This window comes from Carcharodon carcharias, chromosome 5 (genome assembly GCF_017639515.1).
Source record: "Carcharodon carcharias isolate sCarCar2 chromosome 5, sCarCar2.pri, whole genome shotgun sequence".
Lineage (NCBI taxonomy): Eukaryota > Metazoa > Chordata > Chondrichthyes > Lamniformes > Lamnidae > Carcharodon > Carcharodon carcharias.
In genome coordinates this window covers 192,030,305-192,056,595 of record NC_054471.1, presented here as the reverse complement: position 1 = coordinate 192,056,595, position 26,291 = coordinate 192,030,305, and the positions used below count along the sequence as shown (strand labels likewise).

Genomic DNA, 26,291 nt, shown 5'->3' with positions numbered 1-26,291 from the left:
TGCCCCCTGAACTTCCCACTCGTCAGCAGACCAAATCAATGGAGGAGGAACCAGCAGAGGACCAACTGGGGGATTGGCAGCTGGCGAAGAAGACCAAAAAGAAGGAGGGGCCATGAAGGGACCAAGCCATCTCCCAGACAAGCGGCAAGAGGCGACTCCAATCCGACACACATGACAGGGGCTGCTGCTCTTTGGACAAAGATGGACAAGGGTGACGCCAGCGGAAGTAGCTGGAGGAGGAGACACCTGAGCTCCAAAACATTGCAGACAGCCAAGAGGCCAGCACACCCAGCTCCAGGAAGTCTGGGGCAGTCAAGCTCTTGGTGCACCCCAGCTCCGGGAAGCCAGGAGCAGCAACGCCCCTGAGGGGGAATGGATGGAAGAGACATCTCCAACAGAGAATAATCCAAACCTCACTCCTTACACAAACCCCCTTATGTCACCCGGGTAGAGTATTTCTAACGCAGCAGTTCAGGACGGCTTCCAGGTCTGGTAAGCAGCAAAATGATTTAAAATGAGGGTAAGGCTTGTGTCCGTTAAAGTGCGTAGCAGTTACTACGCAATACGTCGTAACCTTGCATTACCTGGCCAAGGACAAAGCTGACCTGTTTCCACAGCAGTGTGTGATGTCGCACTTCAGCTTCTACAGGCAGTGGGTCATGATGCTGGTCCCATGGGCCATTGACCTGGTCAGGAGGAAGCGACTCACGTTCCTCCGGCTTGGGTATTCTGCTGCAGGGAGGCAACTTCACCATCTCCGAAGTTAAGGAGGTGGTGGGTGGGCACCTCCATGTAACCGACATACGATAATGCTCCGCTCCAGTTAATTAACATGTATGCACCGGCTCAAACCAGCAAGCAACTGCCATCCTTCAGCAGCTCCCACTGCTGCTGGTGACTTCCAGACCGGCATTCTGGGGGATGACTTCAACTGCACCATCGATACAGCTGGACAATTTGGCAGAGCCGGCAGCAGACTGGACGCCACGTCCAGACCCCTGATGGAAGCAGTGAAAGATGCCAAGCTGCACAACCTCCTCAGTAACCCTGCAGACGCAGCTTAGACACACTTGGTTGCGGCCAGACGGGTCCATCCATTCCAGGATAGACTCCCTGTTTATGTCCCGAGCATTCACGGTCAGATCCACTGACGTCAAGCCAGTGTTCTTCTCTGACCAGTGCCTCCTACTGGCTGACTGTCACTTACAGGAAGACCAGAGGGTTGGCAGGTGGACATGGAAACTGTTGACCACAGAATACAGTGAGGAACTTAAAAGGGATTACAAAAGTTGAGAAGTGTGAAACCCCTCTTTTAGTCCCGATGCACTGTTGGGAAGTGATCCAGGAGAACACTAAGAGGCTTTTTATCCTCAAAGGTGTTCAGAAAGCTAGAAAGGACCAGAGGGAAATGTCCCGACTTCAGAAAAACATGCAGAATCTGCTCCGGCTGCAGTCGATGGGGGTCGATGTCAAGGAGGAACTCCAAGAGGTGAAGAGCCAACAAGCCTCACTCTTTGCTCCGGAGACCTCCAAGATCATCTTCTTGTCCAGAGTCCGCTCTGTAGAGCAGAGAGACACAAAATTGTGCTTCTTCCAAAAGGTACACAGAGAGAGCTCTGTGATCAGCAGCCTGAAGGAAGAAGATGGCCCAGTAAAGTCGTCGCAGTCCAACATTTTGAGGATCAGCAAAACTTTTTATGCCGCAATGTATGATGTGAAGCTCACAGACAGCAGAACCTCCAAGTCCTTCTTGTCCTCTATCACGGAGGTCTTAGATGACAGTATGTGGGAGAGTTTGGACAAACTGCTAATTCTGGTTGAGCTGATTAAGGCCTTCAACTTCTTGGAGAAGAGCAAATCTCCCAGAAGTGATGGCTTACCGGCTGAATTGTATTTGGTTCTGTGCGACTGGATTGGCCTAACCTGCTTGAAGTGTATGAGCGTATGTTTCTGGCTGGCAGCCTATTAGAATCCTAGAGGAAAGGCATCTGTACCCTCATCTACAAGTGAAAGGGGGAAAGGAGGAGATTAGAAATTAGCAACCCATTTCACTGTTGAATGTGGACCATAAAATCCTGACCAAACCTGCATTGTATCCAGCTGGAAGATCTCTGATAGCCTCATGCTCCTCAGGGATACGATTGCCTATGTGTAGGACAAGGATGTGGACACCTGCAAGAATTCGGGCATAAGAGGAGTAATGATCCCAAGCAGTGGAGGCACTCAGGTTAAAACCTCCCTGTATATGGAATGATGTCACCGTCTTCTGTTTGGATCTGCTGTTGGTGCTCAGACTGATGGGCATCTTCAGTTCGACCAGTTCGAACCGGCCTTGGGAACCAAGGTAAATTGTGGCAAAAGCGAGGCCGTGTTCTGGGAACTGTGCTGACCGATCCTTTTGTCCCCTTCACCTTCAGGTCCGACAGCCTGAAGGTGCTGGACATATGGTTTGGAGGGACCAGGACATGCGCTAGAAACTGGAAGAAGTGAGCAATTATGGTCAGGCAAAAACTGAGCATGTGGGAATAATGCTCCCCCTCCATTGCAGGTAAGGTAAGAATCTGATTATCAGGCGTGAGACACTCTTGGGGCAGGATATTGAGTTCGGGGGGCAGGGCCCGCCACTGACATGTAAAATGATGCGGGATGATGTGACTCTGTCACATGAACAGGGACATGTTATAAATGAAATGCTAAAATTTTTATTTATTTTTGTTTGCTCTTGGAAACCTCAGCATCCCGCCTGTGAATGAGGTTTCCTAAAAAATGCGAAGGCCACTTGGCCTTTTCGCCTGCCCGCCCACTGTAAGGTTGGACAGGCAGTGAAAAATGTCTTTCAATTACAACTTTAATGGCCTTTAATAGTCCTTTTTAATTGTTGGCGGGCGCGTTGCCGACTCCAGCGCGCGCCTGCTGGCCAAAATATCACGCCAGCGCGCAATGATGTCAGGATGCTCGCCCGATGCCATCGCGCGTCACTTTACGCTCGCCCGACAAGCTACAAGCTCTGGCCATGGTCACTGCCAGGAATCAGGGCACAGACCAGCATGACTCTTTCCCTCTGGTCAAACACAAATTGAATGAACGGAAGCCCTTCTTCTTGGGAAATAGTGCTACATCCTAATGGGAAACTTAAGGGCTGTGTGCTTGTAGACTACAATTGCCTGCAGCTGCGCGAATACAGTAATGTGGGCAAATGCAAGCTTTCTCTCTTCCTGCTTGACAGACTCCAAGGGTAAGGTAATGAACTGTTGAGGTTTCACAACAGTGCATTAATGACCTGCTGGATGGCTTTGTGCACAACAAATTGACTGATGTGGTAAAAGCAATTAGCAAGGAGTCAAAGGCATAAAGGTTTAGAGCCACAGTGCACATCCTGGTGCTGGGCTCCAACTCTCAGTTCAACAGTTAAGTGACTGTCTCCTGGTAATGCCTCCGCCTTCTGCACCGTTTCCGTGTGAGGTTTGGCTATGATGTTTTGTTCTTGAACACCCACATGTAGTAATATCTCCTGCACTGCCATCTTGCAGCCGTTGCAGGTCTTTCGTGCCTAGCTTGCTGCTGCTCTTCCTCCCAATTTGGGAACCACAGAAGTAATACCAGCAGCAGTTCATGTTTAGCCATTAAGAACAAACAAATTACCCTCCATAAATTTACTCAACAAAAGCGTTTAACATCCAGGTACTGGCTGAAATAGTCTAAAGCACTTTAGAAGCCTATAAAAATCAACAAGAGACTTACCTTAATGGAAATAAGAATTCTTTTATATACCATGTCTGAAAGCTGCAGCACAGATACTAAGTTAGCTAGCAGTCCCTGAGTGAGGTGCAGGACCTTTTATCATCAATTTTAAATGAGGCCTGTGCTTGCTGCAAGCAGCTGCCAGGAGCACCTATTGAGCATCTGGACCAATATGGCAACACGTGCATCTTCGGTCTGGAATGTTGCACTGCTGAATTCAATTTGCAGCACCTGTTTTGGAGCCCAAAACTGCATGAGATACACAGGAATTTCTTGCCCAGCAATCAATAAGGGCACGATCCTCGTATATTTCATACCCTTATATAAAAGGAATGTGATGTCAATTGATTTTAAAATTGCGTACAACAAAATGGGTGGGGAGGATCACAGCTAGGAGGTGGCTGATGGGAGGATGCACACAAGAATGGGGCTCAAAAAAGGGAGCCATATGTTGTTCAGCAGTTGACATGGTAGACCAGCCTGGTTGAATTCCAAAACCTGTGGTTTCTAACATGTGGCATTGCCCCCTTTTGGCACATCAACGCATCAGCCCTTTTGGTCACCAAATGTGTTTTACTACGGCTGGGGAGAGGGGGTTAGTCTGTGTTGAATTGCTCTGTGTTATGTCACAGGATAGTGGGGAACAAGTTTCAAAATTCAATTTGTGATGAACTGCCCGTCTCAGAAGCAGTTGTCAGAGGGTGTGGTGGAAAACTTCCATGTACGAAGAAGACCAGGTACATGCTTCTTAGCAGCATAAAATTAAGTATCCATTGTAACAGGTGTGTGTTCTAGAGTATGCTGTGGTCTTCAATTTAGTTAATAGCCAGCGTTTTTACAAAACATTCATTTGTTGCAGTTGAGGCTGGGGGCTGGGGGCTGGGGGGTGGGGGGGGGGGTGGTGTGGGGGATGGTAGGAGGAAGCATATTCTTGTGAATGTTAAGAATTTTCTCAGTTAGGTGTATTTGGGTACAGCCTAACTGCTATCCCATTGAAGACAAATCATGCACTCCAGTATGTTTCTTGTACATTATCTGCATGAGTTTGTATGCTTGAATTCTGATTTGTGAATTGAATTTTAAACAATGTTATGAAAATATTATGATCTCTGTAGAGACTGATAACATTTAAAAATATATTTGAATTTCCAGTGACTGACTGAAAGGATCACCCAACAAGATCTCAAATTTTAAGACTTTTATTGTAATACACAAACTAAAAGCAACATTAAATAAACATTATTTCAGTAGGCAACTCCAAACTACAAAAACAATCTCCCATTTAACATTTAAAACAACTGAAAATTTCCCTCCATGGTTATACTTCAATCTGTCCCTAAGTGGACACACCATTCTCTTGGAACCAGTCCAAAGTGATCCTGGGCTCCCGAGAACTTACTTCCTTTCTTTCCCTTTCTCAGCCAGGTATTTCCTACTCGCTGGAATGATTTCTATGGTGAGGGATGAATTGGAGATTCTTCCCTCTAACTAAAGCTAGGTGAATCTTCCAGTCTTGTTTAAATTTTCATGAACCTGGTCTGTCCAATATGAGCATGAGCTCTCATCCGCATTCTTGTGTGGTGAACTATGGAGACTTGATGTCTGTATCTCTCTGCTCTCTCTCTCAGATCCTTGCAGACTGACACTGTGTGGTTCAGCGATATTTTAAGGAAACAACCTGTAAACCAGTCTGACAATGGCTTCCTATGGACTCTCCCACTCTCAAAGCCTATCTCCATGGCAACATGACTCACATGGACCTTGTATCAAGGTAGAAATGTTAATTAGCTATCATTTAGACTTCATTCTATCTTGAAATTAAATAGACATTTTAAGTATAACCATTTACAAAACCTGACATTCCTAAGACCTTCATGGGACTTTGGAGGTTAAGGCCTGGATTTTTGCAATGATGGATAACCTCTCCACCATTGTGAAAATAGCCAATGAGCCTGAAATCTGGAAGTCCCGCACCTGAACATGGCACCTACCATTTTCATGGGGGCAGGAATCAGCCTGTGTCGGGATTCGCTCATGGGTTTTTCACGGAGGTAGCTGCCCATTTAAATCAGTGGCTTCTTCCACTCATATGTGATTTTGGTGAGCCAGGTGTGTGAAATAACAATATGCACTGGTTAGGCCTGGTAGGAGCAGCTATGAACATTGTGGGGTCCTTTGGAAAGGTGGGGTACCCTTTTGGATATGGTCCCAGGGCACCTTTGGAGGAAGTTAGATGCCCTGTGGGGAGGTGAGGTGCTCCTTGGAAGGGGTAAGGCACTGATTGGGATTGTTAAAGGTAGGATGAATGTGTGTAAAATGTGCTTAATCTCATTAATTGTCAAGCTCATTGGAACTGTCAGATATGTCAAAATGAACTATCAAAGACAACTGTCAAGCTGTCAAGGAGTTTAAAACTCCTGTCCTTTAAATCATTGAATAAAATGGCTGCAGTGTTTTTTTTAAAAATCATTGCTTGCTGTTTCACTCCATCTGTTGACAGATGGTTAAGAGTTACCATTATTGGATTAGCACTGCATGACTGATTTCACAACCTTCCATTTTCACAGCAGGGTGCCTTCTATTTCATAGGGCAAAATTTTTACCTCAGTGGGTAGGCTTGGGCCCGACCTGCTCGAGCATGAAATGATACGCATTGACGTCGGGTGAGTGTCCTGGTGTCAACGCACAATCGTGTGATATTTCAGTCGGTGTGCGCACCGTAGTTGGCAGTGCACCATAGTTGGCGGCACGCCCACTGACAATTAAAAGGCCCATTAAGGTCATTACAAGGTAATTAAAAGAAATTGTTTGCTGCCCATCCAACCTTATGGTTGGTGGGTATGTGAAAAGGCCAAGTGGCCTTTGCACTTTTTAGGAAATCTCATCCACAGGTGGGGTGAGGTTTCCAACAGCAAATAAAAATAAAATAAAAAATGTTGCGTTTCATTTCTAACATGTCCACAGAGTGACATGAGGGGACATGTTTTATTACATTTTTGAAATTTTTATTTTATATTTGGAAAAATGTTCATCTCTCTGAGACAGCTCTGTGCCTCAAGGAGATTTGCAAGTGTGTACTTGCGTGCATGCGCAAAGTTCGCACTTGTACTGCACACCCCCCCCCACCACCTGCAGAGGCAGCGCTGAGCACTGCCGCTCGTGTTTCACGCTGGGTGAGCCTTAATTGGCCTGCCAGCGTGAAATCGTGGTCTGGCCCTAATCACAGGTGGCGGTCGGCTTCCTGACCTCCTGCGCCCACCCCCCGCTGGAATAAACTCTGCCCATAGTTTGACTGACAACTTCAAGGGGCTGTGGACTTGTTGAAGTTGGACCAAAGATTCAAATGCTTATTTTTATAAGGGATTAAGCACTTGAATCAAATATTTGCCCTTATAAGGATGTAGTTGAAGGAATATAAATGTACTGAATGTTTTTTATGAATTAGACTTTTTTAAAATAGTGAATTCGTCAATGGACACTTAGAACTTTATTTTATTTAATCTCAGCATGGCTCCTAAGGTCTGCCCATTGTGGATACTGGGTGAGGTGACATGGTGGGTGTAAGGGAAAAGGGTGATGAGTGGGGGGGGCATGGGTTGGCATGAGTTAGTAATAAGTTGGCCATGGGAGTGAGTAGAGGGGCATAAGTTGGCATGGAGGGAATGAGGGGTTTTGGAGATGGGTAAGGGGCATAAGTTGGTATGGAGGGTATGAGAGTTTATGGGGGGGTGGAGGGGCATAGGTTGGCATGGACGGGATGAGGGGCCATGGGGGTTGGGTCGAGTTCATGAGGTGCCATGGATGGGGCATGGGAGTGTGTGTGTGGGGTTGAGAGGCTAAGATGGGGGAGGGCCAAAGGGGTTTTTGTTCCATTGCTTTTTTTAAAATCTAGGACACCAGCCCATCTCCACACCTGACAGCATTCACACTTGTTCTGGGGACAGCGAGTCAGACTCCCAGAGAGTTCTGTCACACCGGAATGGAAATCCCAAGTTCCAGGGCACATTTCCCCGGGATGGGTTTGCGGAGCCCCGTGTTCCAACCTGGGAACAAAAATCCAGGCCTAACAGACTATCCACCATCAACAGCGATGCTCTGGTCATTGTTTACAGGTGTGAATGCCTTCTTCCCACAGCCTTCCAGACTGAATATTGAGTTCAACAATTTTAGATCATGAACTCTCTCCTCCATCCCCACCCCCTTTCAGATCCCCCCCTTTTTTCCAATAATTTATTTAGATTTTTCTTTTCCCACCTATTTCCATTATTTTTAATTGTATTTCCGTCCATTGTTTTATCTCTATCTTTTAGCCTATTTTGATCCCTTCCCCCCACCCCACCCCCACTAGGGCTATCTGTACCTTGCTTGTCCTGCTTTCTACCCTTAATTAGTACATTCCTTAGATAATATCACCACCTTCAACACCTCTTTGTCTTTTTGTCTATGACATCTTTTGGTTATCTCCACCTATCACTGGCCCTCTATCCAGCTCTACCTGTCCCACCCCCCCCCCCCCCCCCCCCCCCCCCCCCCACCCCAAACCAGCTTATATTTCACCTCTCTTCTATTTTTACGTAGTTCCATTGAAGGGTCATTCAGACTCGAAACGTTAACTGTGCCCCTCTCCGCAGATACTGCCAGACCTGCTGAGTTTTTCCAGGTATTTTTGTTTTTGTTTTGGATTTCCAGCAACCGCAGTGTTTTGCTTTTATATTAAAACAAATTGGGTCTCTCTTTGATCCTTATCACCCAAGCCTCTCAGCCTTGCTGTCAGCAGAATTCAGGACAGGTCACATGACCCTCTTAATTCCTCCATTTTACCCGAAGTTAAAGGCACAGTCGCAAAACATAACAATCTTAAAGAACCTCGCATTTATAACAAAAAGTGTCGACCATCTCCCACTTTGGGTCATTTTTTTGCATTTTGTGGATCAGCTGCAATGACAGCAAACAAAAGCAGAAGTAGCTTGATGGGGAAAATCTGCAGAACATATCGCACATTTTTCTGTAGGCCACATGTTATATATCAGGTCAGAACTTCGATTAAAAATCATGCATAACTTGCTTTATTTGTTTAGCTTATTTTGTGTACACTATGTGCTCCAGACCAACTTGTTCTTGCACTTAAATCAGGATGCCTAAGTGAATGGGATTTGTCTGTAGATTGTTTGTAGACTGCATTGGAGCTTAACTATTTAAAAATTGTGAGGGGACAGCATTATGTTGCAGTAACAAAATCTTTGCTCCATTTGTGTCAGAAACTTGATGAAAATGCTATTTGTGTTCTGTCATAGTTTAAAAGACGTTGGTTCTCATTCTGTTCCTTTTGGAATTGATAGGTGGAAACACACAACATGGCCAGGATTTTCCCCTCGGCGATTTGGGGGCGGGGCCCGGTCACCGAGGGGAAAATGACCCGGGATGAGGTCGGGAGGAATCCCCGACGTCATCCCGGTCCAGTTAAATTTTTAGGAAGCCGGGGGGACAGTGAAATCAGCTGTCCACCCGCCGACCTGTCAGTGGCCAATTGAGGCCATTGACAGGCTATTTAAAGTAATTAAAGACCCTGCCCGTCTAAGCTTGAGGCTGGCGGACAGGCCAGGAACCCCAGCGGGCTCCAGATTATTCATGAAACTTCATCCACTGGCGGGATGAAGTGTCATGTCCGTATTGTAAAAAATTAATAAAGTGTATCTGTTCTTTATTAACACGTCCCATCTCGTGTGACATTGTCACATGAGGGGGATATGTTAATAATTTTTTAATATTTCTATTTTTGATGTTTTTGACACTATCAGCATTCTCCCTGAGACAGGACTTTGCCTCAGGGAGCAGGGCGCTCTTTCACGTGCATGCATGAAACAGCGCACTTTGACAGCTGGGGATTCCCTCCCACCCACCCCCCCCCCGCCACCCCCGGAACAGGAAGTGCATAGCGCTTCCTGTCGGGGATGCCGCTGGGCAAGCCTTAATTGGTCCACCTACTTAAAATGGCGACGGGCCCCATTTGAGTGGTGGGGGTTGGCTGTCTGCCTGCCGCCAATGCGGTGGGGCCCGCCCGCCATCCAAGGGCAAGATTCTGCCCTATGTGGCTTGTCTTGTTTGCGGGGTCTAGATGAGGTTCTTTAGGGTTTGACTGATTCCCTAAGAAAGCTACTAAAGACTGTAGTTAGTAAAACCATTGTTATTTATTTACAGCTCTATGTACATCTTGGTAACTCTATATGAGGTTGTACTTAACCCTTCCCTTCAGATCGCTGTTACTTAGTCATGTGACATTACATCATAGTTACATCAGCAGTTACATCAGTATCAGGTGCTTCTGATGTTAACCCTTTACTCTACAACATGAAGTGGCAATGACATTTCCTATCTCTGCAATTTTTTTTAACATTGTTTGCCATGCAACATTTGCATTATAAAATGAACTACCGCAGTTGGTTTATATCCACAGTCTAGGTGACTGTATGAATGTGTACTATTTACAACATATTTACACTGATCAGCATTTCAGTATGGTCTCAACTTTCTATACTTGACTCAATGGTGTGGGAGTATTGCCTGCATGGCAGGGTAGCTACAGCAAATGAGGCAGGAGACATTGGACTGAATCCAGGGGTAGGGTGTCCATAAATTTGAAAAGAGAAATCATATCATATGGGGAGGGTGCACAGAGGAAGAAGGAAGGTGAATATGGAGAGATTCAAGAGAGGAGTGGTGGGAGGACTGTAACTACATGATGTCCAGAAGAAGAATTGTTTACATCTTCAGAGTGTTTATTTAATAATTTTCAATACCTTACAAAGACTTTTTAATAAAACACTGATCAATATCCCATAGAATTCTGCACAGGAAGCTTAGAACCAGTGTATTCCTCATCGAAGCGGGGTAAGAGACAGGAGAATAGGTTGTAGGGAATGCAGATGTAATTCTCCACCCAGTTTAAAGAAACCTAAATACTATCACCTGGAAAAACTCAGCAGGTCTGGCAGCATCGGCGGAGAAGAAAAGAGTTGACGTTTCGAGTCCTCATGACCCTTCGACAGAACTTGAGTGAGTCCAAGAAAGGGATGAAATATAAGCTGGTTTAAGGTGTGTTGGTGGGGGGGGGGGGGGGGGGTGGTGTTGCGTGGGGGCAGAGAGAGAGAAGTGGAGGGGGTTGGTGTGGTTGTAGGGACAAACAAGCAGTAATAGAAGCAGATCATCAAAAGATGTCACAAACAACAGAACAAAAGAACACATAGGTGTTAAAGTTGGTGATATTATCTAAATTAATGTGCTAATTAAGAATGGATGGTAGGGCACTCAAGGTATAGCTCTAGTGGGGGTGGGGGGAGCATAAAAGATTTAAAAATATTTAAAAATAATGGAAATAGGTTGGAAAAGAAAAATCTATATAATTTATTGGAAAAACAAAAGGAAGGGGGAAACAGAAAGGGGGTGGGGATGGAGGAGGGAGCTCAAGACCTAAAGTTGTTGAATTCAATATTCAGTCTGGAAGGCTGTAAAGTGCCTAGTCGGAAGATGAGGTGTTGTTCCTCCAGTTTGCGTTGGGCTTCACTGGAACAATGCAGCAAGCCAAGGACAGACATGTGGGCAAAAGAGCAGGGTGGAGTGTTAAAATGGCAAGCGACAGGGAGGTTTGGGTCATTCTTGCGGAGAGTCCCGTTCACTTATCACCCCTGTGTTCATTGACCTACAATTGCTCCTGGTTAAGCAACAACTCGACAATTTAAAAATTCTCATCTTTGTTTTCTAATCTCTCCAAGGTCTCACCCCACCCTATCTCTGTAATCTCTTCCAACCTGACAAACCTCCAAAATATCTGTGCTTCTCTAATTCTGGCCTCCTGAGCATCATGAATTTTAATCGCTCCAGCTTTGGTGGCTGTACCTTCAGCCACATGGGCTTTAAGCTCTGGAATTCCCTCCTTAAACCACCTCTCTACCTTACTTTCCTCCTTTAAGGCATTCCTCAAAACCTATCTCTTTAATCAAGCTTTAGGTTATCTGCCACAATGTCACCTTATGTGTCTCGGTGTCATTTCTATTTTTATAATACCCCTGTGAAGCACCTTGGGATGTTTTATCATGTTGATGATAGGGCTGTAGAGATTGACTAGTTTCAATTTAAACAAAAAATGGATCTTTGGTTCCAGGTAACCATGTGAATGTTTCAGTGGTACCTGCCACTCATGGGATTTGAGGGCTATCATTGTGAGAACAATGTGACTGAATAATATTATTTGTTATTTGCTGCTCATTGATTGCTGTTAACCATGCGAGCATAACAGGAAATTACATCACAGTGACAACATCACAAAATAATTTTAAAAAAATCTTCAAAATAGTGTCAACAAGATCTGAAATGGAATGTAAATTGTCCACAGTACTTTGGACACAATTATTCTAAATTTCATTTGTAGTGATTTGTAGTAGAAGTAGGTGAATAATGGATTAGCAGGAAATAAATAACGGTTGCACAATATGTAATTGATTATACTTTATTAAACAGAATTATGGACAGCTATTAATATTTTATAGTATCACAAAAGAACAATCAGTGCTAACAATTTTCAAGCCTAATTTATTTACTTCTTGCAAGATCTTTAATGGGCTCTTCATCACTTGAAGCAGCGATAGTCACAATATTACCTCATGGCATTTGAAACATTTCTCTGTCTTACTTGTTCCAGACTTGCCGTTCCTTATGCTTTTTCAAGCCTTCATGTAGAGCCCAACAGTTTTGTTACTGTGCATATCAAATATTTTGGGATGTGAAAATGATCTCACTTGTGTTAAAATATTTGCAGCCAACGCATTTGAAACTTCTAAATGAAATATCTTTTACAATACTGCTTTAATGCTGCATATTATTAGGATTGATTCGAAGAAAAGAGAACTGTGGTATAATTGGAATGCACAATGCACTTCTGCTGGATGTGCTACTTATAAAATGTACAATTCTAACTGTACTCATCATAGCTTGTCTTGAAATGAGGGGCTATACTCAAAAGTACATAGCTGGTTTGATTTTTAACCTGTCAAATCAATTGTCAAATTATTGGGAAAATACAGTTTTCCCAGTCGGGAAACTCTGAACAGTCAAGCACATTGCATCATTGAGTTCATTCACAATATAAGTAAAGCTAACAGAACATTTCTGTTTTCATATTCCATGTGACTATTCTCCATGCACCTGTGGTAGATTCCAAGACTTGAAGGTGGTATCATGTATATTTTTAATATCATTAACAACTTGTTTCATATCTTTCAATATTAATGACATTATAACTTAATATTTCACAGCGGTGTATTCAAGAAAAAGTCAATATTTGTAGGAAAATTCTATAATAATTTTTAAAATTCCTACAGTTACATAAAAATTGAATTCCATAAGATCTCATGTTACTACTCACAATGAGTCATTTGGCCTTATGATTTTATGCTGCTCTATTATGTCTCCATCTGTTCTGTTCTCTCTTTCCCACCACCACCACCACCGTATTACTCTGGCTGCTATTGTGCTTCCCCATCTCTCCTCATAACTATTATTGGTCTCTGTTCTCCACAATTTCTCTCTACTTGTACATCCCTAATAACCCCAACCTGTGAATTTGTCTCCTACCCAGATGTGCCCAGGGAAGCATTGAAAGAGTGGGGCTGGGCAGACAGCCATATTGCAGGGTCATAAAGCCAGTTAGCTTGCAGGAGAAAGCTAAAAATGTGTACAATGAACATTAGTAGGTCTGGGAAAGCTAGATAGACATGAAAATAAAGGTCCAATATGAAAATGAGGAATTGAAACTGGCATTAAAATTATTTTTTGTTTTACTCACAGTGAAAGGAAGTGTGTCAAAGGGAGCATAAAAACAAGAAATGATCAGTTGTGACCAGAACCAACTGGGCAGATGGGTGATGGGATGGGGAGGCTGTACTGCACCATGTAGTGGTTATGACAGGGAAACCCTATAGGTAAAAGTTGACAGTTTGAATATTGGAATTGCCATAGAAATGTTTACATCCTAGTTGCTGTTATACCCAACATTTTTGATAGTACCTAGATATATAGTGATGATGTGTGAAAATTATTTTTCTTGTGACAGCAGTTCTATAATAAAAAGTATAATTCATCCTTGCTGGTTGTTGGGACAATGATACATTTCTTTTACCATGTGCTACCAAAAATCTGATTAAATGGTCATTCACCTCATTACCATTGTCTTTATAAAGACACCACACTTCAAATCATTCATGGCGTGAACTGTTTTGAAATGATTAAACAGAAGATGTGGTTTCAGTGCAAATATTACTAAAAATGTGAAGTGTACAGCAAGCACTACAAAAACATTTCAAATAAAATATTGATTCATGGAATGATTAAGTAACCATTATGACATCAGACTGCAAGAATGAAATCACCACACATAGGCCTGAATTTTTGTAAAGGCGCAGAGGGTCTCTGGCTGAGCCAAACCTGAGATCCGATTCTGGAAGTCCTGCCCCCGAACCTGGCACTCAACGTTTTTGGCAGGGCTGGGAGGGGGTGGGGAACGGGGGCAGGTTGTTGTTTGCACATCTGCGATTCATGCAGGCAGCTGCACATGTAAAAGTGCAGCTGCCTTCAAACAGATCCAATTTTTGCTAGTTAGATATCCAAAACATGACTTGTAGGCCCTAAACTTTTCTGGGTAGGAGATAAATTCACAGGCTGGAGTTATTGGTATATGCAAGAAGAGGGAGAGAAATTGTGGAGAGCAGAGACTAATAAGAAATATGAGGAGAGAGAGGGAAGCACAATAGCAGCCATCAGAGAGAAATGGTAGGGGGAAGAGGGAACAGAATAGATGGAGGCAGAATAAAGCAGCATAACAATCATAAGGCCAAATGACTCATTGTGAGTAATAACATGAGATCTTCTAGAATTCAACTTTTATGTAACTGTACGAATTTTTTTTTAAATTATAGAAATTTCCTACAAATATTGACTTTTTCTTGCATATGCCACTGTGAAAATGGCCTCATCGCCGGCATCTTCACCTTCAAGGACCTCATCATTATTATCCCCTTTGATGTCCTCCTCATTGGGGGAGACGTGCAGCTCTTCCATCTCGTCCTCAGCCTGGTCTTCCCACTGTTGCAGTGCCAGGTTGCGGAGAGTGCAGTAAGTGACGATGACGCACGACACCCTCTGGGGCCTGTATTGCAGTGGCTCCACCGGACCTGTCGAGGCACTGGAACCTCATTTTCAAAATGCCTATCGTTTGCTCCACCAAAGTCTGAGCTGCAACATTAGCCTCGTTGTACCTTCTCTCTGCTGCTGCCTGAGGCTGCTGCACAGGCATCATCAGCCACATCCTCTGCGGGTAGCCTTTGTCCCCAAGGAGCCAACCCTGCTGCCTCTGTGGACCCTGGAAGATGTCAGGGATCTGAAACCTGCCAAGGATGTAGGAATCATGGACAGTCCCTGGGAATCATGCGCAGATCTGTAGGATGCGTTTGTGGTGGTCGCACACCAGCTGAACGTTCAGCGAGTGGAAGCCCTTGCGATTGATGTAGTTGACTGCTTGTTGCTATGGAGATCTAAGTGTCGCGTGAGTGCAGTTGATGGCACCCTACACCTGTGAGAAACTGAAATCTGTACAAATCCCAGCGCTCTTGCTTCCTGACTTTCCTGATTCCAGGTGGAATACACAAAGTTCTGTGACTTCCTGGATACACTTATGCATCGAGGCCTGCAAGATCCCTCACAGGTTACCTGTGGAGCCATGGAAGGAGCCACTGGCGTAAAAATTGAGAGCCACAGTCAGTTTCACAGCCACTGGCAGTGGATGTCCTCCATGTCCCTGTGGCACCAAATCCTGTAGCAGGTGATATATGTGATTGACCAGTTCCCTAGACATGCAGTCTTCAGCGACACTGGTTCTCAGTCATCTACAGGAATGACAAGCACCATCAATAGACCCTGGGTCTAGTTAGGTGCCTTTGAGTGACGGCCAACTGTGGGTCTCTTTTTGGAGCCAGGCACGTCCACTGCTCCCTCCTTCTCTGCTCCCTGTAAGCCATGAGGCATACTGCTAAATCACCAGGCTCCATGATCATGATAAAAACAAAAAAACTGCGGATGCTGGAAATCCAAAACCAAAACAAAAACAGAATTACCTGGAAAAACTCAGCAGGTCTGGCAGCATCGGCGGAGAAGAAAATAGTTGACGTTTCGAGTCCTCATGACCCTTCGACAGAACTAGACGTTTCGAGTCCTCAAGTTCTGTCGAAGGGTCATGAGGACTCGAAACGTCAACTCTTTTCTTCTCCGCCGATGCTGCCAGACCTGCTGAGTTTTTCCAGGTAATTCTGTTTTTGTTTTGGTCCATGATCATGATGTTCTCCTCATGCAGGATCAAAGTGAGAGACACGTGGGTGTGGTGTAAATGTCCTGAGAACCTCTCTTGGTTAAGTCTGAAGGCCCCTTCATGCATGCCAGAGAGTGCTGACCACCACTTGGATGGCCAGTGTATAGTGTGCTCATTGGCTGCCCGAAACCCCACCCATCTCCACCCCACACCACTTGACTGATTGGCGGCAGCTTCGGACACTGGACTGTATGCTGTGCTCTTAGCTCAGACGCAGGCATTCTCCTAACCCGCACTGCAAAGCTGTGCTGTTAGCTTGAACCATAATGGATCCAGGTCCAAATCTTAATAAAGACATTGCTAGGGGCTGTGAGCGCCTCCACCAGTGACTGCGCAATGGCCACCTTTCGCAAGGGGATTCTACAACTTGCCCAGTCAGCCAATTGCTCTGCTTCCCCGTAAAATGCACATTAATTTGCTGTATGTGCCCGGGGGGTGAAAAGTTCTGGAGTATTTGATGGCACTTTCATACTTTTGTGTCGCTTGAGTGAGCAGAAAAGCTTCAGAGGCCCAACTTCAAGCATGTCAATAGATATGCTGCTGAACAGTCTCAGCTGCAGAAGAATGCTAACTTTTGACAAGGTTTTCCAAATGTGTGGCCATTTCCCTCACCCCAACCACACCCACTCCCCCCCATCACACCAGCATGTGCTTGTGTTCCCACTTCAGTCTGTGCTGCCTTGCCCTCCTACCCCACCAGCATGTGCTTGAGTATTTCCTTCAGTCTGTGCTCCCTGGCTCTTCAACCGCAACCCCCCCGCCAACCCCCCCAGCCTCACCTAGAGCCCCTGCCCCGGCACCACACAGAAAACTAGCAGGGAAATAGCAACTTGCCTGTGCCCCCCCCAACGAATGTGCGGCACCTCTTCCTTGATGTCCGACAGGCGATGCTTCTGAGCGTTGCACAAGTAAATTTGATGTGTGGAGATGATTCCAGCAAGCAGGGCTTATAATGGGACGCTAAAGTATTGAAATTAGGCTCCTGACATGTGGCGGTGGGAAATGCGGCCCGCCATTGACAGGTGGAGCGAATGATCACAAACTGGTTTCACGATGGCCTGAAAATTCTGGCCTAAATCTTTCAAACACAAAATCTGCAAAATACGCTAAGAACTTTATTTCATCTCAGCATGGTCTGCCCATGGTAGCTACTGGGTGAGTTGGCATGGAGGGTGTAAGGGAAAAGGGTGGTGGGTGAGGGCATGGGTTGGCATGAGTTTGCACTAAGTTGGCATTGGGGGTTATAAAGGGTGATGGGGGTTGAAGGACCATTGGAGTAGGTAAGGGAGCATAAGTTGGCATGGAATGTATGAGGGGCCATGGAGACACGGGTTGGCATGGATGGCACCTGGGGAGTATGTTGGGTGTTGGAGAGGGGATGTGAAGGTGGTGGCTGTTTTTTGGTTTATTGTTTTCTTTTACAGCTAGGACAACGTCCCGGTTCACTGAGGTGAGCCATTCACATAGCCTGCCTGGGCACCTGGCAACCCCTGTGGCTGCCTCAAGTCTTTCCGGGAGCAGTGGGCCCAACTCCAGTTAGCACTTGCTCCCCCAAGAACAAAAATCCCATGACTTTCTCACAAGTCGTGTTTGTGGATTTGGGAATTTTCCAGACTCTGCCCTGCCAACACGGGAGTGAAAATTCAGACCATACTCTAAAGGCCACAAGATGGACCAAGTGAACTTCTGCCTTGCTATATATGTATCTGTCTTGCTATTGCATCTTTTGTCTCTGCACAATTCTTTTGTATCTCACTTGTATTCATGTCACACTTTTTCTGTCATTATATTTCTATCAGTCACACTTTCGTCATCACAACTGATTGGCTCAAATTAAACAGCAGCAATCAGAATCTGCTAATTCTGGCCTCTAAAGCATCCACGAGTTTAGTTCCTTCATAATTGATGGCCATACCTTCAGTTGACTACACCCAAGCTCTCCTGGAAGTCCTTGCCTACACCTATCTGCTTCTCTACCTCGCTTTCCTTCTTTAAGACCCTCATTAAAACCTATCTCTTCGACAAAGCTTTTGGTCACTAGTATTTCCTTATGTGGCTTGGTATTGTACTTTGTGCTCTGATGCTCCTGTTGTGATGTTCCATTAAAAGAGCTTTATTAATATAAGGAACACCCTCGGTCTGTCCGCAAGCATGACCCAGACCTCCCTGTCGCCTGCCATTTCAACACTCCACCCTGCTCTCATGCCCACATGTCCATCCTTGGCCTGCTGCATTGCTCCAGTGAAGCTCAACGCAAACTGGAGGAACAGCACCTCATCTTCCGGCTAGACACTTTACAGCCTTCCGGACTGAATATTGAGTTCAACAATTTTAGATCATGAACTCTCTCCTCCATCCCCACCCTCTTTTCGATCCCCCCTTTTTCCAATAAATTATAGATTTTTCTTTTCCCGCCTATTTCCATTATTTTTTAAATGTATTTCCAGCCATTGTTTTATCTCTACCTTTTAGCCTATTTCAATCCCTTCCCCCCACCCCACTCCACCCCCACTAGGACTATCTGTACCTTGCTCATCCTGCTTTCTACCCTTAAAGTCACCTATTAGCACATTCCTTAGATAATATCACCACCTTCAACACCTCTTTGTCCTTTTGTCTATGACATATTTTGGCTATCTCCACCTAACACTGGACCTCTCTATCTGTCCCACCCCCTCCCTCCCACCTTAAACCAGCTTATATTTCATCTCTTTTCTATTTTTCCTTAGTTCTGTTGAAGAGTCCTATGGACTCGAAACGTTAACTGTGTTCCTCTCCACAGATGCTGTCAGACCTGCTGAGTTTTTTCAGGTATTTTTATTTTTGTTTTGGATTTCCAACATCCGCAGCTTTTTGCTTTTATATATATAAGTTTTTGTCATGGAATTAAAATGCACATGGAGATGGTTGTGTGTGTCTGTATATGTGTGCAATACAGACAGAGGTCCAGTTCAAATATAGAATGTATGGATTACTTATCCATTGTTAACTTTTGTTCCTGTTTGAATTATAGGCACCATTTATTTAATTTTTTGGCCTGGACCACTCCTCCATCACCCCCTACTCCTCAACTCCCTCCTATGGCACCACCCCATGCCCACGCAAAAGATGCAACACCTGCCCCTTCACTTCCTCTCTCCTCATCGTCCAAGGACCCAAGCACTCCTTTCAAGTGAAGCAGCATTTCACTTGCATTTCCCCCAACTTAGTCTACTGCATTCGTTGCTCCCAATGTGGTCTCCTCTACATTGGAGAGACCAAACATAAACTGGGCGACCGCTTTGCAGAACACCTGCGGTCTGTCCGCAAGAATGACCCAAACCTCCCTGTCGCTTGCCATTTTAACACTCCACCCTGCTCTCTTGCCCACATGTCTGTCCTTGGCTTGCTGCATTGTTCCAGTGAAGCCCAACGCAAGCTGGAGGAACAACACCTCATCTTCCGACTAGGCACTTTACAGCCTTCCGGACTGAATATTGAATTCAACAACTTTAGGTCGTGAGCTCCCTCCCCCATCCCCACCCCCTTTCTGTCTCCCCCCCATCCCCACCCCCTTTCTGTCTCCCCCTTCCTTTTTTTTTCCAATAAATTATAAAGATTTTCCTTTTCCCACCTATTTCCATTATTTAAAAAAAAAATTTTTTTTTTAAAAATTTTTAAAAAATCTTTTAAAATATTTTATGCTCTCCCCACCCCCACTAGAGCTGTACCTTGAGTGCCCTACCATCCATTTTTAATTAGCACGTTCGTTTAGATAATATCACCAACTTTAACTTTAACACCTATGTGTTCTATTGTACTATTGTTGGTGACATCTTTTGATGATCTGCGTAGTTCTGTTGAAGGGTCATGAGGACTCGAAACGTCAACTCTTTTCTTCTCCGACGATGCTGCCAGACCTGCTGAGTTTTTCCAGGTAATTCTGTTTTTGTTTTGGTTTTGGATTTACAGCATCCGCAGTTTTTTTGTTTTTATCTATTTAGCTCTTGCACCAACTAACTGCGCCCCGCCCCCATCGCCAACTGCGCATGCACCTGAGAAACCCCGCCCCCCCATCGCCAACTGCGCATGCACCTGAGAAACCCCGCCCCCCCCACCCCATCGCCAACGGCGCATGCACCTGAGAAACTCCGACCCCCCCCATCGCCAACTGCGCATGCACCTGGGAAACCCCGCCCCCCCCATCGCCAACTGCGCATGCACCTGAGAAACCCCGCCCCCCCACCCCATCGCCAACGGCGCATGCACCTGAGAAACTCCGCCCCCCCATCGCCAACTGCGCATGCACCTGAGAAACCCCGCCTCCCCCTCAAGCTGCGCACGCGCCCTTTAAATGGGTCAAACCGGACTTTTTGAAACGAAAAGTGCCGCGCGACCAGCCAATCGTTGCTTACTTTACTCCTGTGTGTGAGGTGGCCAATGAGGTGGGCGGTTGCTGATGTCAAGCAAAGTGAGGGGAAGTTGGCATTGGTTTGTTTGTCGGGGAAAAAACAAAGAGAGACGGAGCCCGAGAGACCGCGGCTGGCAGCGGCCGGTGACCGGAGCACGAGGCGGCCCGGGGCGCGGGAGAGGAGCGGCGAGGGCTCCGGCGAGGGGGGGAGTGAGGAGAGGAGGAGGAGGCAGAGGCAGCGGCGGCGGAGTGGGTGGGAGGAACGGGAGCTCGGCGGGGAGGACGGCTCCTCCAGCCGCCGGCAGCATCAGCATCAGCAGCAGCAGCGGCGAGAGGCGGAGGCCCGCAGGCGGAGGGACCGGCACGCCGTGACCCAGAGCCGGAGAGAGGGGCTGAGCGAGCGCCGGGAGTCGTCGCCGGCCCCGCCGCCGCCACCACCACCACCACCACCGGCGGATACCAGCTCCGAGGAGGAGGAGGAGGAGGAGGAGGACCGAGCTTCGAGCCGGGCCGAGACCCCGAGGGATGGGAGCGGCAGACCCGGGCTCCCGGTGAGCCCAGCGGCGGGGAGGCGGCGCTGTCGCTGAACCCAGGTGAGCGGGGCCGGGAATCGGGCGTTCCGCCGTTACGGCCACGATCAGGGTGACGGGTCCCGACCGGCGGGGGTATCGCTGGGGAGGGCGATGGTCCCGCTGATCGGGTTATTAGCGGTGAGCATGACTGCCACTGCCGCTGGGGGATAGCGCTGATGATTGTCACTGATGAAGGATTGATGAAGACGAGCCATACGGACTCGAAACGTTAACACTCTCTCACTCCCCACAGGTGCCGCCAGACCCGCTGAGTTTTTCCAGCATTTTCTGTGTTTTTTTTTAAAAATTTCAGATTTCCAGCATCCGCAGTACTTTTCTTGCTTTTATCTAAGGATTGATTTGGTGTCCCCAATCGGAGATATTACCAGAACACTGGTCCTGGTAACCTCATTGGTGTCACTAGTGAGTCTGACTGGTGACCTGGAGCTGCCAGTTATTGTCAGTAGGGGGAATGACTGGCACTGGGGCACAGCATTCGTAAATGTAACTGTGCCGTTAATGAGTGCATTTGGTACTGATACTTACTACTGGTCAGTGACATCAATACTGAGTTAATCTTGCATTTGTAATTCCTGCAAAGATCAATAATGAATTAGCTGCCCATCAGCTGGTACAGAACAGCAGTAATACCAGTAACATGTAACAATCGGAGTGGTTACTGATACCGTGGCTATTGTACAACTCTGATTTTGCAGAGGCTGTTGGCACCCCAGCCGTGACCGGTCCCCCCCCCAACAGTGCTGTTGACACCACGAATTAGGCCTTAGATTAATTATAATTAGTGCATGATTAAGGCTAGAAATTAGGATCACACAACACGTTGTCACTAGGGGTTTTTCCAGTTGACAATGCAGCTGTTGCAGAATGGATCCATTTCTTACAGTCTGCTCTGGCATCATGTATTTTTGTGCACATTTTTGTTGTCATATGCCAAAGCCAGAACAATCTTAAAGTGGCTGCACTTTAAACTCCAAACTGAAACTGACTGCTTTATCTGTTTAAACTCTGCCCAAATAACAATGAAACTTGGAATGATCTAGAGTCTGTTTACCTACGCAGATCAACATTGAAGAATAATTTATGCTTTAAATGAGAGAATACTCTAACCTTCATCAAAGTTCAGGATCCAACTTGTCTGCAGTACCATGCAAAGATTGTTAGCATCTTTACCTATCCTCTGTGTATTTTGTTCAAATCAGCATGTCCTGTTTTTTCATTCAAAGGCCCTTGGCCATCCTGCTCTGTGACAGCTATATTTGCAGTCTTCAACTGCTGGTTGAAGTTGCATTGTCTTTGCTCTTTAAAATATTCTGATTTTTTTCAATTATATCCCCTCAATAACTGAAAACTATGTCCAAAAAAATTGTTTAAATAAAATATATTTTTTCATAAACATTATCCATTGAAATGTGTTTTGTATCTTTTAATGACTTGAAGGCCACAGCCTCTGGCTGTGTCTTGATATTTTTGTACAGAGTTATGTACGGTAATGTGAGTTGAATTCAGATTGTACAGTGAGTGTGTGTGGTGTACTTCGTTTCCAAGATGCCCCAATATTGTTCAGTCAGCTGTATGAGTGAAATATTTTTGTTTCAGCTTTTGTCCAGTTTTTCTAAATTGTCAAGAACACTAGAGAAGGTAGTGCAATTGGTATTCAATGAACTTCCAAGAGATGTTTTATATTTTAAAAAATTCATTCATGTGATGTGGACTTCACTGGCTGGGCGAGCATTTATTGCCCATCCTTAGTTGCTCTTGAGAAGGTAGCGGTGAGCTGCCTTCTTGAACCGCTGCAGTCCATGTGGTGTAGGTACACCCACAGTGCTGTTAGGAAGGGAGTTCCAGGATTTTGACCCAATTATCACATTGTTAGGAAATAGAGATCGTTTAAGTAAGTTATATCGGTATTTATGGGTGTTAGGAATGCATTTTAGCTTTAATGTTTAAGTTTGGTATTTCTGTATCTGTGTTAAGAAAAGGTTAAGTTTTAGTTTCACTTTAAAAGGTGCCTGAATTTCTAATGAGAGTTTACAACTTTGAGAAGTTAAGCAAACACAAGAGTAGAAAAACTGGGCTGTTGATTAGCAAGGGGTCCAGAGAGGCAGGTCTCTCCCACAGACACACACACAAGAAATTGGAAACAGCTTTTGGGTTCAGTTTTGAAGACAGCTGCCAAAGTTGGTTGAAAATAGCTGCCAGGGAGAGACTGGAGCCCTTTATAAACCAAAGGGGACAGATAGCTGGTCTCAAGCTAAAGAAGGAAGTCCCCAAAAAATCTAGGGGAATGGAACAGGAGAAAGCCCCAAGCAGAATTTCTAGTCAAAGGAAGGACTGGCACCTGGAAAAGGTCCTGTTATGTGAAGCCACAAGTCAGGGGCAGAGAAACACTGCAGGAAGCAGTCAAAGCAATATAAAGGCTTGTGAGAAGTCAGAAGAGGCAACTGAAGGTCTGTAACTAAAATAAAAACGGAAAATGCTGAAAAAACTCAGGTCTGGCAGCATATGTGGAGAGAGAAACAGAGTTAATGTTTCATGTCCGTATGACCCTTCTTAAGAGCTTTTTGCTTCTTTTGCTTTTATGAAGGTCTGTAACTCTTTGCTGTGGGCATGTGAAGCAGTGGTGTACTGTTGACAGCTGAGTCAGTGAGAGAGAGTGCATGGAAGGAAGCTCAAATGCATGTGACCCAGGAGAGAGGAACATCAGAAGGAGCGTTTGAAACCCTGCAGGTGAACCCTTGTGGAAGGCGTTGCAGAGAAAGTGTCAGTTTGGGAGAAGATTCCAAGGCGAGTTCTTGGAAAGTGGAGGTTGGAAACCCTCGTGTGAAAGGCGGAGTTCAGTGAGACTGGTTGGCTCACGGTGTAACGAGCCTGGGGGGATTTGAGGAGAAATTCATAGCATATGTTTGGGGTGGCACCTATCACTTGGTTTCAAGAGTGTGGTGTGTCTGACCACAGGTCGCCAAGTGGCTTACATGGACTGTGTAATTACTGTGAACATTAGAGTATAAGATAGCTTTTGCAGCTTGTGTTATCCTTCCAAATCTGTATATATCTGTAAAAGTATAGTTGAGAGAGAAGGAGTATTGTAATATAGTTCATTTTGTTGAATAAATGTTTTATGCTTTTGTTAAAAGCTCATTAGCTGACTCCGGTGACTTTGTTCAATAACCACTCTCCACATAACTAAACAAATAAAAGTTAGCATCTATCAAGCTGGGTTCCGCCATGGGATCCGGTTTGTCCAGTGGTAACCTCAACTGGGGATCATAACAACATAGACTTAAATTAAAACCCATGGGATTAAAGAGGCAATGGTTTTGTGGATAAAAATAGCCTAAGGGGCAGAAAACAGAGTAGTTGTGGTGAAGGGGTCTTTTAAAGACTGGAGGGGAGTATACAGTGGTATGCCCTAGGAGTCAGTATTAGAATCACTGCTCTTTTTGATGTATACCCAGGTCCAAGTTATTAAAATATATAAGGCTCATTTCAAAGTTTGCATATGACACAAACCTCTGAAATGCAGCAAGCAATGAGGAGGAGAATAATAGATGTCAAGAGGATATAGATTAACTGGTGAAATGGACAGACACATGGCAGATGCAATTTGATTCAGAGATATGCAAGGTAGAATATGGGAAAGCAATATAAATTGAATGGTACTGTTTTCAAGGGGTGCAGGAACATGGACATGTACATGATCAAGGCTTTGAAGCTGGTGTGACAGGTTGAGAAAGTTGTTCAAAAAGCCCACAGAGCCCTTGTCTTTATAACCAAACATACAGTAGAAAGGCAAGAAAGTTGTCCTAAATTTTTTTAAGTCACTGGAAGACCCTAGCTGTAGTATTGTGTCCAATTCTGGGCACCGCACTTTAGGAAGGAGTCAAGGTTTTAGAGAGGGTGCCAAGGAGATTTACTGGAATGGCACTAAAGATGTGGGACTTTAGTTAAGTGGAGAGACTGGAGAAACTTGTTTGTTCCCCTTTGAGCTGAGAAGGTTAGGAGTGACCATGAAGGGATTTTGACATTAAATAAGAAACGGTTTCTAGTGGCAGAAGGGTCAGTAACCAAAGACAAAGATTTAAGGTAATTGGGAAAAGAACCAGAGTCGAAATGATGCATTTGAGGGAGCTTGCTTTGGGCAAATTTGGCTGCTATGCTTCCTACATTTCAACAGTGACTGCAATTCAAAAGTACTTTATTGACAATGAAGTGCTTTGGAACATTGAGGTTGTGAAAGATGCTATATAAATGCTAGCCTTTGTGAAGATAATCTTTTTGCACACAGCCAGTTATGTTTACTGCCTGAAAGAGTGATGGAAACAGATTCAAAAAAGGGATGATTTTAAAGCAGTGACCTCTGGTCATTGACCCACTCAACAGCAAGAATATTTTTTCTCTATTCTATCAAAACCTCTCATCTTGAAAACTTTCATAGCTCACCTTTTAACCCTCTCTGTTCCAAGAACAGTGCTAATTTATCCACCCTCCATATAACAGATCTCCTATCCCTGGTAAAACTTCTCTGTGCTCTTAGGCCTTTTATATCTTTCCTGAAGTATGGCGACCAGAATTGTTAACAATAAGCTGAGGCCCAACCAATGATTTATAAAGCTCTAACATGACCCCTTTGCTTTTGTATTCTATGTCCTTTAAAAACCCAAATAACCCATGTGTTTTTTTAAAACCATCTTATCAACTTGTCCTGCCACTGTTGAGGATTTGTAAATATTGATACCAAGGCTCATCTGTACTTTTTTTCACATGTGCTATTTAGTATACTGTTTTTCCATATTAGCCCTCCATTCACACTTCCCTGCATTGAACTCCATCTGCCATGCTGCTTCCCATTTAATCATCTTGTCTGTTATCCTGAAGCTTATAACATCACTATATACTATGTTGTCAAGTTCCATATTACCTGCAAACATTATAATATTGCTCCCTAAATCTCAGTCTAGGTCATTTATAAAAATTGCAAAAACTAAGACTGACCTCTGGGGGAAAGCCATTGCATGCTGCCTCCCAGTCTGAAAATTACCCATTATCCACTTCCTGTCATTGAGCCAATTTTGTATTCATACTTTCACATTCCCCTTAAATTCCATGGGTTTTCATCTTGTTCATAAAACTCCTGTGTGGTGCTCTGTCGAATGTT

The 26,291-nt window shown here is 45.0% G+C and overlaps 1 protein-coding gene across 2 annotated transcripts in view; it reads left to right on the top strand.

The window, feature by feature from the left end:
* Nucleotides 1–20,829: 20,829 nt before the first annotated feature.
* The window catches only part of agbl5 (AGBL carboxypeptidase 5), a 138,944-nt gene continuing 133,482 nt past the window's right edge, over nucleotides 20,830–26,291 (top strand). Inside the window, exon 1 of one of the 2 annotated variants that reach the window (XM_041187591.1) lies at nucleotides 20,830–21,136. The gene's annotated coding sequence lies outside the window, so the exon portion shown is untranslated. The remainder of the gene's footprint in view (nucleotides 21,137–26,291) is intronic. The other variant, XM_041187593.1, reaches the window with a different exon arrangement.